Source organism: Strix uralensis, chromosome Z, assembly GCF_047716275.1.
Source record: "Strix uralensis isolate ZFMK-TIS-50842 chromosome Z, bStrUra1, whole genome shotgun sequence".
Lineage (NCBI taxonomy): Eukaryota > Metazoa > Chordata > Aves > Strigiformes > Strigidae > Strix > Strix uralensis.
In genome coordinates this window covers 23,849,227-23,863,366 of record NC_134012.1, presented here as the reverse complement: position 1 = coordinate 23,863,366, position 14,140 = coordinate 23,849,227, and positions in this window count along the sequence as shown.

The following is a 14,140-nucleotide window of genomic DNA, read 5'->3' as shown; positions in this document are numbered from 1 at the left end:
TTCAATCAAGATGAATGCTTCTGGAAAAATTTAATTGTTACTGACTTTATCTGTTATAATCAGCAATTATTTTATTTCAGTTTCAATTTTTTTGTGAAATCATCAAAAAACTTAATATTTTACCATGAATGCTCTGAAAGCCTCACAGACAGCAGTTTTATTTTAACAATTAAAAAATATATACAAATCAGGAGGAAAAAAGTTTTTAAATATTCCTGTGGAAAATGTACTTACTTTTTAAAATGTTTTATGGAACTAGATATTGGTATTTTTTACAGTAACAAATTCAACTACCAACAAAAGTGAAAGAGCATTTATCTTGGTATTTCATGAGCACACCACCAAATAATTTCAAAAAAACACCCAACAATGCAGGAACTATAAAGAAAAATTCTTATCTTGCAATATAATTATAACAGATATAATTTAGGTAAGATGTGGATTCAAGGTAATAAGAAAAAAAAATCAGGAAGTCTGCTGGCCTTTTTGAGTATTAAACCTGGAGGAAAAATTTTCACCTGCCAAAATTTGCTTTACCTTCCTTTGCATTTCTTCCTGTAAGTCAGGTGGCCTGTACTCCCTCATACTCCTGTAAAACCATCCCAGCTGTATAGTCTGTGTCTCCATTTACTGTCTGTCCTTTGTGATTAAGGAGACTTTGCCAACTTCAAAGGTGTCTGTAAATCACATCTGTTAAGGGAAAAGCATTGCAGTGTTGGAGAGGAGGGTACACAGGTAACCTGGGTGGCCAACCCTTCCCTCCCCTGCCTTTCACTTAATGTACAAAGTTAATTTGCACTGAAAGTGCTCCATCACACGGAGGGTCTCTGGTGTCTTCCTAAGTAGATATCCCTCCATCTATCTGTATTAAATACACACCTGATTCAACTATTCCTAGAAGTGTCAGCATTCCCTACAATTAGGACTAAATGTCATTCCTGATGGGTGGAGTCGCAAGTGGCAGGTAGTTTCAGTAGGCAATAGTTCAGTGGTTATTTATTACTAGCACTGAAGTGACTTCAGCTTTCACTGCAGCCATAGCAGCATGGCCAGCAGACAGCTTGTGCTGTGACTCTTCTCTGCGATACAGATATCTCAGCTCCCCCTAACATGGGTGGCAGACAAGGTCAAAAAACACTCGAGGGCAAGGTGGCGCTGGGCTGGGAATGCAGCATCAAACCTTTTTCCAGTTTATCAAATATAGAATCATTTATGTTGGGAAAGACCTCTAAGATCATAAACATATATGTCACGATGTTTTAATTTCAATGTCCTAATTAACCACCACTTTAGCCTTGCTAAGACTTTGAGCTATGGGAGCTGCCTCAACATGGAAAGTGCAGAAATGATCTATTTTTATTACATCTGCACTTTTGTGGTGGTTTAGGCCCTGCCGGGACCCGAGACCATGCTGCCGCTGCCCCTCCCCCACCCTCGGAACGCACGGGGCAGGGAGTGAAATACAAACCCCGGGGTTGAGATAAGGAGAGGTTTAATACAACAGTGTAACAGCAACAAACCGAACAACAACAACAACAATAACAATAACAATAACAGTAATAACAATGAACAGAGCAAGAGATATACTGCACGGATACAGCAGTGAGGGGACCAACCTGGACAAAAGCCGTCCCTGCTCTTCCTGCTTGGGCGCCCAGAGGTGATGTCAGCATGGTATCGAATAACCCAGCTAGAGCTCCCTCCCCACTGCTGGGGAAACTTAACCCTATCCTAGCTGAACCAGGACATAATCCACCCCTTTATTCTATACCATCTGCGTCATGCCCAGCTGCCATTTAGCAATTAACAATAACAAAAAAGAACAACTAATAAAAGCACAATATAATTCATGGTGAGTTTTCACCCACAATCAAGTCCCCTTGTGGTACACATCGGACCTCTCCATCCTTCTGCATCACCCACCAGGTGCACCCAGGTCCTTGAGCAAAAGCAAGCCCATGGATGGGTTTGCCTTTGCCCGGCGCAGGACTAACCCAGACCATTTTTCCCAGCAGGTCCCTCATGCGCACCACAGGGACTCTATCCCCGTCCACAACACGTGGAAGTTTTGACTGAGCCGGGCCAGCTCGATTGGCAGATCATCTTGTGTTCACTAACCAAGTGGCCTTTGTCAGATGTGTGTCCCAGTGTTTGAAGGTTCCACCCCCCATTGCTCTCAATGTAGTTTTTAACAGCCCATTGTAGCGCTCGATCTTCCCAGAGGCTGGTGCGTGGTAGGGGATGTGGTAGACCCACTCAATGCCGTGTTCTTCTGCCCAGGCATCTATGAGGTTATTTCGGAAGTGAGTCCCGTTGTCCGACTCAATCCTCTCTGGGGTGCCATGTCGCCACAGGACTCAGTCTTCAAGGCCCAGGATGGTGTTCCAGGTGGTGACGTGGGACACTGGATAAGTTTCGAGCCATCCAGTGGTTGCTTCCACCATTGTGAGCACGTGGCACTTGCCTTGGCGGGTCTGTAGCAGTGTGATGCAGTCGATCTGCCAGGCCTCTCCATATTTATTTCAGCCATTGTTCTCCATTCCGCTGGGGCTTCACCCGTTTGGCTTGTTTGATTGCAGCACACGTCTCGCATCCGTGGATGATCTCTGTGGTGGTGTCAATGGTGAGGTCCACCCCTCGATCTCGAGCCCACCTGTATGTTGCATCTCTGCCTTGGTGGCCTGAGGTCTCATGGGCCCACCGGGCTATGAACAGTTCACCTTTACGCTGCCAGTCCAAGTCCACCTGAGCCACTTCGATCTTAGCAGCCTGGTCGGCCTGCTGGTTGTGTTGATGTTCATCAGTGGCCCGACTCTTGGGTATATGGGCGTCCACATGGAGCACCTTCACAATGAGGTTCTCCACCCGGGCTGCAATATCCTGCCATACTTCAGCAGCCCAGATGGGTTTACCCTTGCGTTGCCAGTTGCTCTGTTTCCATTGCTGCAACCACATCCACAGGGCACTTGCCACCACCCACAAGTCAGTGTAGAGATAGAGCCTCGGCCACTTTTCTTGCTCAGCAATATCCAAAGCCAGTTGGGTGGCTTTCACCTGTGCGAACTGGCTCGATTCACCTTGTCCCTCAGCAGCTTCAGTGACTCGTCGTGTGGGATACCACACCGCAGCCTTCCATCGTCGATGTTTCCCCACAATGCGGCAAGACCCATCAGTGAACAGGGCATATCGCTTCTCCTCCTCTGGCAGCTCATTATATGGTGGGGCCTCCTCAGCACGTTTCACCTCCTGTTCTGGTGACATCCCAGAATCTTTGCTCTCTGGCCAGTTTATGATCACTTCCACCAATCCTGGGCGGTCAAGGTTCCCTATTCGAGCCCGTTGTGTTATCAACGCAACCCATTTACTCCACGTGGCATCTGTTGCATGATGTGTGGAGGGAGCCTTTCCTTTGAACATCCATCCCAGCACCGGCAGTCGGGGTGCCAGGAGGAGCTGTGTTTCAGTGATGACCACTTCTGAGGCAGCCTGAACTCCTTCGTATGCTGCCAGTATCTCCTTCTCAGTCAGGGTATATTTAGCTTCAGAGCCTTTGTATCCCCGGCTCCAAAAGCCTAGAGGTCGGCCTCGGGATTCCCCATCTGCTCTCTGCCAGAGGCTCCAGGAAGGGCCATTCTCCCCGGCTGCGGTATAGAGCATGTTCTTGATCTCCCGCCCTGCCCGGACTGGCCCGAGAGCCACTGCCTGGGTAATCTCCTGCTTAATTTGTTCAAAAGCTTTTTGTTGCTCAGGGCCCCATTTAAACTCGTTCTTCTTGTGGGTTACGTGGTAGAGAGGGCTCACAATCAAGCTGTAGTTTGGGATGTGCATCCTCCAGAACCCCACAGCGCCCAGGAAAGACTGAGTCTCCTTTTTGGTGGTTGGTGGGGCCGTGGCTGTTATCGTGTTTATCACCTCCACTGGGATGTGGCGACACCCATCTTGCCATTTTATTCCTAGGAACTGAATCTCCCTTCCTGGCCTCTTAACTTCCTTTCGCTTGATGGCAAAACCAGCCTTCAGAAGGATTTCAATTATCTTCTTTCCTTTCTCAAAGACTTCCTCAGCTGTGTCCCCCCATACAATGATATCATCAATGAACTGCAGGTGTTCTGGAGCCCCACCTTTCTCCAGTGCAGTATGGACCAGTCTACGACAAATGGTGGAGCTGTGTTTCCACCCCTGGGGCAATTGATTCCAGGTGTACTGGATACCCCTCCAAGTGATCGCAAACTGTGGCCTGCACTCTGGTGCTATTGGAATGGAGAAAAACGCGTTAGCGATGTCAGTCGTGGCGTACCACTTGGCTGCCTTCGACTCCAGCTCATACTGGAGCTCTAGCATGTCCGGCACTGCAGCACTCATCGCTGGCGTCACTTCATTCAGGCCACGGTAGTCCATGGTTAGTCTCCATTCACCATTAGACTTTCTCACTGGCCATATAGGGCTGTTGAAAGGTGAATGAGTCTTGCTGATCACCTTCTGGCTTTCTAGTCGACGGATCAGCTGATGGATGGGGACCAGGGAATCTCAGTTAGTGCGGTACTGCCGCCGGTGCACCGTCTTGGTAGCAATTGGCACTCGCTGCTCTTCAACCTTAAGCAACCCCACCACTGAGACGTCCTCTGAGAGGCCGGGTAAGGTGGACAATTGTTCAACCTCCTCCAGGGCAGCTATACCAAAAGTCAACCGGTATCCTTTTGGGTCTTTAAAGTATCCTCTCCTGAGGTAGTCTATACCTAGGATGCACGGGGCATCTGGGCCAGTCACAATGGGGTGCTTATGCCAGTCCTTCCCAGTTAGGCTCACTTCAGCTTCTAATAGGGTCAGCTGTTGGGATCCCCCTGTCACTCCGGAGATACAGATGGGTTCAACCCCACTGTAGCTTGATGGCTCTGAATGCCTTTCTCCATGTCGGTCCACCTGCCTAACCGACATAGGACATCATCCTTGTAGGGGTACCTCTCCCTTACACTGAGCAGGAGTCGCCTCCAAAGGCTGAGGGTTTGAGTCTGTCTCCCTATTGCCTTGTCAATGCCAGCCTCCCTAGACAAAGATCCCAGCAGCTTGGCCTCTCTCCCCTCCAATTCCAAACCAGCAGCTCCACTATCCCAGCATCGGAGCAGCCAGGTGAAAATCTGCTCACCTGGAAGGCAGCTGAAATCCTTCTGCATATCTTGCAACTCACTCGGGGATAGAGATCGGGTGATCACCTCTGGCTCTTTCTCCTGTTCTTGTGCTGGGCCTGGCTCATCTCCATCCCTTACTATTTGAGCTGACTTTTTGGTATATTTGTTTTTCTGTATCGGGGCGACTGGTACTGGCACTGCCTGTCCCTCTGGCCCAGCTGCTGTACCAGTAAGTTCACTTTCAGATCCTGCAGCCCTTTCTCCCCTTGAGAGCAGTGAACAGTGTTAAAGATGACACGGTAGGCATGGACAAGCCCCCAGCACATCGCAGTGAGTTGTGCTCCTGGGGTTTGTCAGATTGGCCACACACCTTTTCCAAATACTCCACCAGTTTATCAGGACTCTGCATTTGTTCAGGAGTGAGATCCCAAAGCATTGGGGGTGACCACTGACCCAGGCACTTGCCCATCTCTTCCCACACACCTTGCCACTCATAACTATCTGCTCTCGGGGCAGGTTTCCAGGTGGTGCTATTGTTGGAGAAGTACCGCGTGGCCCAAAACAAGATCTGGCAGACATTTAGAAAGCACTGTGCTGCAAGCACACTGGTCTGAGTGCTCCAGGGATAGCTGAAACTCTCAAAAACCGAGAGGATCTCTTCCCCTGGCTCACCCATAGAGGGGGTGAGACCCCTAACAAAAGCCCAGGCAGCACACAGATACTGGTTCACCCCCACAAGCAGCGATACAAGCACATTATAAGCAGTCAGTAGCCAGTGTAGCAAAACAAGACCCGTGAGACATTTTCTACCGCCAACAAACACCAGCACTGGGAACACACAGTGGATATAAGGATTAATCCAGCCCAACCATGCAAGCAAGTGGGCCAGCATTGCAAATGTTCCTTATCAAACAATACAAATAAAAACAGAAAAAACTGCACCTAACAGATTGCTCTAACACACTCTGGTCAAGGTTTGTCTTTTTTTGTCCTTATCTCAACCCTCCCGTGCCCCACGTTGGGCGCCAAAAAGGCTGTGATGGTTTAGGCCCTGCCGGGACCTGAGACCATGCTGCCGCTGCCCCTCCCCCACCCTCAGACCTCACGGGGCAGGGAGTGAAATACAAACCCCGGGGTTGAGATAAGGAGAGGTTTAATACAACAGTGTAACAACAACAAACTGAACAACAACAATAACAATAACAGTAATAACAACGAACAGAACAAGAGATATACCGCACAGATACAGCAGTGAGGGGACCAACCCGGACAAAAGCCGTCCCTGCTCTTCCCGCGCTTGGGCGCCCAGACCTGACATCAGCATGGTGTTGAATAACCCGGCTAGAGCTCCCTCCCCACTGCTGGGGAAACTTAACCCTATCCTAGCTGAACCAGGACAACTTTACACTTGTCCACATAGATGTAAACAAGTCCACAACTACAAGAGAGCACTCTGGATGTAAAAGAGGCCATTAACAGAGAAGCACATCTGCTGAGAGGTCATGCCTTTTATGAGGGGTATTTCGGTTAAGGTAATTGGACAGAAAATTTAGAACTATCCTGCTCACAAGGTTTGTATGACCCATGCCACTGAGAAGATGTGAAAATGAGCAATGTTGTTAGCTGATTTAGAGAAAAAGATCTTTAAGGAATTTTATCTGATATATTTAATAACTGTAGTGCCAGCTCCATAATTTAAGTAAGTATTCCTTATATGATGAATTATTTACTGTTTGATAAATGTCATTTAAAGAAAAACTTTTAAAATAGATTTCTTCACCTGACAATGTCCCTCTAACTCTTCTAACAACAACTCTGCAGGCCCTAAGCACTAAAACATTTAAAAATGCTCTTGTAGCAGGATTCCCCACTAGTGACCATCCTGAAACGGGATTCCACACTTCCTGTGAGTAACACACCAGTTACACTGAGCTTCAGCTGGACATCTGTATTATGGAATCAGTAACACTTGAACTACCATTTTCCACAGAAGCAAAAATAAAACCTGGGCTGTGCTTAACTAGATGTAATGTGAGCAGTCCCACTGATAATGCTGGGGATAGCCCACAGTGCAGAGCTAATCACATAGTTTGCTGGGCTGTTGCCTTTTTGTGTCTCTGTCATGATCCTTAATCTTCCCACAGTCAAAAATGAGCCTTTCCATCTAACACCTCTATATATCACTCCTACCAGGAGTTCTGTGCCTGTCTAATTTAATGATAATGGTCAATGAACCTCACATTTTATATTGTTAAGAACAGTGAGTAAACCTAACATTGTAATTTTTTTTTCTCAAAGTAATTTTCCAAAACTCCTTTATTAAAAAAAAGGATTAATGACATTGGGTAATCCAATATTTCTCTGGTACACTGTTAATTTCCTTTACCCAGTTATGTCAATTAAATGCAAGCCATTAGTGCAACTGTTCAGTTTGTTCTAATATGGTATGTATTGATTTATAATGAAGATTTTTTTTTTCAAGGTTAAATGTAGCTTGGGAAAAATGGTTAAAAAGCCTGACAGGACACATATTTCTGTTCCACTTAGGCAACATATTCACTTTTTACCTTCCATGGCTGCTACAAATGTCTACAAATGTCTATGAGATGGTTAATTGCAGTTGTGTTTCAACAGCTGAATCTGCATGAGATCTCTGCAGAGAGACCCAAAGGTGAGGGTGAAAATCAGGCCTAATTGTACTGCATTTTGAGAACAGCCCAAACAGAGGACTGCTCTGAGGCTGCTCTCTGTGTATTTGAAATGGCTTGTTGTTAGAAACACTCTTGCAACTCAGAGGTCTAGTCCATGTGCAGAGCAATGTGCTCTTCTAACTTTATGGCCTGTTACTGCTCAATGTGCATAGAAGATGATGCTGCATTACAGAAAAAAATCATAAATATGGGAAAGTAGTGCTGTGTTGGCACAAGCACTTACCTCAAAACCTGGGGGTGGAGGGAAGCCAGGGGAGTCTCAGAGTGCCTGCACACACAGACATTGGCGTTCTGTCTTGTTTCTCAGCAGTTTCATTTTCAAGGCAGGGCCAAGAGCTGTAATTTCCATTTAGCAGGTCTCAGTTGCTTTCCAGAGTCATTTTCAGGTCTATAGAACAGGCTTGAAGATTTTATTTGAGTACACGTGGCACGATTGGGATACATTTCAGAAATACCTTCCAACAGCCAAAGCCATTAAAAACATTCACAACAACCTGTACTAAAGCCTGTAGCTGCTGAAGAGTTTGAAGCTAAATTCACGTCTCAGTTAACTTGGGTCACAGGCTTTATAACTGATTAGGAACAAGGAATGCCAACAGCATCCTGGCTTGTATTAGAAATAGTGTGACCAGCAGAAGTAGGGAGGTGATAGTCCCCCTGTACTCTGCACTGGTGAGGCCACACCTGGAGTATTGTGTCCAGTTTTGGGCACCTCAATACGAGAGAGATATCGAGGTGCTGGAGCGATTGCAGAGGAGGGCAACGAAGCTGGTGAAGGGCCTGGAGAACAAATCCTATGAGGAGAGATTGAAGGTGCTGGAACTGTTTAGTTTGAGGAAGAGAAGGCTGAGGGGAGACCTCATCACTCTCTACAGCTACCTGAAAGGACATTGTAGAGAGGTTGGTGCTGGTCTCTTCTCACAGGTGATTAGTGACAGAACAAGGGGGAACGGCTTTAAACTGCAACAGGGCAGGTTTAGACTGGACATTAGGAAAAAATTTTCACAGAAAGAGTGGTCAGGCAGTGGAATAGGCTGCCCAGGGAGGTGGTGGAGTCACCATCCCTGGATGCATTTTTAAATGAGATGCTGGGGGATATGGTGTAGGGGAGATCTTTGTAGAGTAGGGCTGTTGGTTGGAGTCAATGATCCCAAGGGTCTTTTCCAATCTGAATGATTCTGTGATTCCATGAATCTTGTCTCTTGAACATCAGCAAGTAAGAAAAATCACAGTCTTAAAAGAGGTTGAGTTAAAATCATCACACCCTTGGTGTGTCCTGGGAAATTTGCACAACTCAGGGAAGCATCCACAGGCAGAGCCGCACAGACAGTCTCCTTTCCATCACTGAGACACTTGCGAGTAGAGCAACCCCCCTCCCTGACTCCTACTGGAGCCCTGGCTAAGTCATCCCAGTGAGCTATTAGCAGCTCATGAGAGACAGGTTCTTCCCATCAGACCAAACATGAGCCAGCTTTGGTGAAGAAAACCAGACTTGGCTCCTTCACAAAAATGCTCCATCACTTCGCCATAGTGCACTGCGGAGGGCACCAATTACACCAGAGTGCTGGAGAAATTCCTCTTCTCCAGTCAGCAAGGTAATTAATTTTAACTAACAGTCTTGCTCCTACAATTACATAATACCCAACCACATTTCAGACTGTCAACAATCAGCTATTTTTTGCATGAAAAAAAGGAAGAGGAGCCCCAGACTTAAACTTTGGGCCCAGTGCATCTTTGCTCCTGTCTTATTGTACAAGGGAGACTGCTACAGATGGCCTCTGGGATTAACTTTAAACCTTTCTTGAGAATCTGCACACAGAGCAAAGACTTCTCCACACCCAAGGAGAAATATGACCTCTGAACTTGGAGAGAAAGACAGGGGAAGTGTGATGGGGGTAGTAAGGCTAAGGCAATCCTACAGGCCAATGAATTTCCAGCTCTGTGCAATGTCTGGAAGCAAAGCTCCAGGTGTCTGAGCTCTTCCAGGTTCAGGTGTTAAGAACAGTTGGTGATCATTACTAAGGAGGTATTTGAGAGCCAGGACTTCAATCTGGAGGCAACTTCATATCAATAGAAAAATTGTACAAACCTCTGCATTTGCAGAAATATAAGTCATGAGAGATGCAGGTGACATCAGTCCTACAGAAAGTTGGCTTGAAAATAAGCATGTGAAAAAAAATTAAAATGGTTTTCTTCAGTTGCAAAGCCACAAAAATCTGTACTTCTCTTTTTTTAAAGATTTTTTTTCTTTCAAAATGACCATATTTAACAGTTCTCCCAGTTTTCCTGGGGAGAAAAGGTAAAACACTTGCAGTTTTCTCACAGAGTTCAGCACAGCTATTATTTGGCTCTTACTCTGCTCTTACTGAGATAGCGTTTTCTTCTGTGATAAAGCATAAATGGAATTAATTTGCAGCCAGCCTTGTTTGCATTTGTGCCTGAGCAGTGCTTGACAAATGGCTCTGGAATTTAATGATGGTTTGGTTACCTTTATAGCATTTTAACAAATCAGGGCTTGTTTCATCGCCTCCCCACTGCCAGACAAAGAGAAAGCAAAACAAGCAAAGCCACCTAAGGCTTTCTTCCCCTCCAGAGTGGTATGTAATCCCATAATACTTGAGACACTATAACCACAGTAAACTGCTGTTTTTTTAATAGAAGACTGCTTTAATGTCTTATATAAAAAAGTATTGTGTATAAGCTCAGAGGTTTTTGAGTCATGCTTTTTAACTGATAAATAGTTTGCTATACTGTACCGCACAGTATGGAGGATTTAACATCTAATATTACAGACTTATATAATTGGCATTTGACTTACACAGAATCTGAAGCAGACCAGAAGTGTTATTTTAAACTCTTTTTGAGCTTAATAATTGAGCCAATACTCAATCAGTGCCAGATTTTATATATGTCTGCCTGAATAGACCATCCACTCTGATGCTGACACACATATATCCAACAAGCCAAATTTCACTCCTAAGAAATCACTAGAAGCAGGTAGCTATTTATAAATTTTGAATGCCAGAAAGAGCTGTTATGATCATTTAGTCCAAATTTCTGTGCAGCATAAGATGTTGAACTTAAGTCATTTCTGCATCATGTGTTGATTCATTTTGAACTATATAAAATCCTTTAGAAAGATACATAATTTAATGACTTCACAACAAAAAAAGAGACTTGTGTTCCTTTGCAGATGTTGATATTTTAGCCAGCTATTCCAGCCTTAAAGCACTGAATTCACAGTAGCAGTTATAACTATTCTTTTCAACTTTTTTAATACTGTATGTTCCTGTACAATGTAAAAGCTTTCTAGATATAATTCAATGGGGGGGGGGGGGGCGGAAATTATATTTTTAGCTCCTTATTTTGGTCTTTCTTTTTTTCCCAAAAGAAAGAAGAGGAAAGCAAATACAACCTTTAAAAATAATGACTAATATCAGGTGGGTATGCAGTCTGAAATCTGTGATAACATGGAAAATATTTGAAGTCATAAAACAGGCTCAGCTTCATAATCATTCAAATGTAGACATCTTACACAGCCTTCTACTGAACGTAAGGACTGTTTCAACATATGCAGACATATAAATTGTGTGTATCTCAAGAGTGTGATATTTTAAAGTTGAGTCAGTGCCAGTGAAAGCCATTAAACTGACAGCAGTGGAGGCCAATAGCCTAAATTTACCTGGACGTCTGGTGTAGTTTGCACTAAGGCCATAAGAAGAGCATTGTCAAAGGAATTTGAACCTGAGATCTGAGATGTGATGAGCTACTGCTAGAAACACAAGAAGTTAAAATAGTGTTCAAACTAAATAACTGGAGACCTACTTTCTCTTCCTTCCTGCAGTTTCACCCTCTTCCCTTTCTGGAAGAACCTGAGAAATGATGGCAATTTCTTTGAAGAAGATCACATTGATATCTTTCCCCAGGACTTCTGTGACTTTTGAGGCAGAAGTAGTTTTTTTAGTGCAGGTGTGGCCTTCCCCATCTCACAGAAACCGTAATGGAATGTGCTGTATTATACATATTTCCTTCATTCTCCCTTTACTATGAAAAACAGTAGTCTCCCAGGGGGTGGTTCCTCACTCTCTACATCAGCATATGTCAGCCATGACAGCAAACATCCAAAGAGTCCAGCCTTGCTTTTTTCTTTGTAAAAGCGTTATTCAATAGGAGAAAATTCACTGTAGAGATTCCACCTTTTTGCCATCAACATTGATGACTCCAGCCCCTCTAAGGAGGCGCCTGTTCATCTACCTGTATTTAGGTCTATAAAACCCAAAGACCAGGACACTGTGGGTTTTTTTTCACCCTTTCCTTTGCAGACTGAAGAATTGATTCTTCCTATCTTTTATCTCCATGACATACAGCATCTGGAGCGGACATGACAGACCACTGGTCTAGGCAGAAGGGATCTAGCAATATCCAAGTATCTCCCTTTTGGTACTTTGTGACAATGTAATGATGCTTCCTTATCTTTGGAAGGTCCATCCATTCAGCCTATAATTAATAGAGGTTTCCTAAATAGGCTGGCTCAGAGGAGAAGATCATGTCCTGGCACTCACAGGTACTGTGGAAGAAGCCTCACCAGAACATATGGATGTGTAATACATCTCCCGTCAAAAGCTTCAAGATGTCAGCAAAAAGTTGAAAATCATGGCTTTTTAAAGTTGGTGTTGTTTGAAGGGCAGACTGGAAGCTGTTCATGGTTCAAGGAAGAGGAATTTTTACCACAAGCAGAGAGACTGCATCTGACCCCGAACAACCTGAGCTGAAAGTAGATGATGCCTGGAAGGCTGCTGTAGGAAATTTCATTTGCTCCTGCTCTTATTTTCACTCTTACTTAGGCCACTATTGAAAGATATCAAAGTAGATGGACTCTCAGCCTGATGTATTCCAGCCACACCTTCACTCTTATGTTGTGACCTCTCATGGAATTGAAAAACAGACTGTGTAAGATGTAAGAAAGGTGGAAGATTACATCAAAGAAGAGAGAACCAGTCCAAACTAGGCACAACTACTTTAAAAACAGAACAAATGTAGTAGTCATATTTTCTTTGCTGAATGGTTTCAGCTTCCAGTACTAATTCTGTCTTCAATATCCAGGTGGCTTCTCTTTTGACCAGTAAACTGTCTCGTGATACTTTCAGCTGTATACTGGTATCCAGATTAGTACATGTTCATAAGTACAAAAGACACCATTCAGTTCTGTGGAGCACCTTGAGGCCCAGCAGATTGGCAAGTGCACAGTGTGCTGCTTTCCATGAAAGCACAACACAACTCAAGGTCTTTCCCTCTGATGTGTCTTACGCATTTTGCAGGAAAAAAAAAAAAATTATTGTAATGATAATAATAACAATCAGTTTCATAGACCAGGAGGAAAAAAAAAAATAGATTAATAAAATACACCTGAACTCCAAGCTGGGCAAACACCAATACCTAAAGAAGCAAAGCTTTCATAGGAGGCCATACCCAACTATATAAAATAACCGAGGCTAAACTCCATATTTTCCCTTTGCTTCCTCCAGAGTTCTCTTGAGTTTGTGCCTGGTTCTTTTTATTACTTGAACAAAAGAAATGGGTCTTGACATCTTTTGGACAGCTTGATCCAACCAGTTCTATAGTCTCACCCACCCAACGGCCCAGAATCAACCTGCCTAACTTCAGCCAGTTCTGTGAGGCTGTATCTTAACAAAGGATAGATGATCTAGTCTTCCAAAGTGTGTTCCACATTTTGTGCTTCTACTGAACACATGAAAAAGGGATGTACAAATAGAAGAACAGAGATCACTGACTGTGGTGATTGAACTCACCATTATGCCAGTGTCTGCAGACATCTGTCTTTGCAGTAATACCTTCTTTGCTCTAAAGAGGCCAGCTTAGATGTGTCTGACCAGCCAAACTAATGCCTACAAGAGAAGCAGGTTCTCCTTTTTCCTGTTAAGAGAATACCTTATCTTATCTTATAATTTGGTAATCAGGAGCAGTGCTGCTGAGACGGCGGGTGAAGTGGTTCCATGTTACAGTACTGTGTTGACAGGCTTTCCTGGGTGGAAAACTGTGAGCACCTTGAAATCCCTTCCCTGCAGTTTATTTGCTCCTCTGTTGACCACCAGCACACCCTTCCCCAGCCCTCCCTGCCCGCCTGGGGACAGGCCTCCTGCCCAGTGTGACTAAGGATGGCTCTCATTGCTTCTGCTGCAACTTAAAACAATGACGCAACTTGTGCTATAGTTTGTCAGTCTGATCACCACACAAGAGTTTGTCAAAGGACTTTTTTCTATGAGGGACATTTATGGCTGTCTC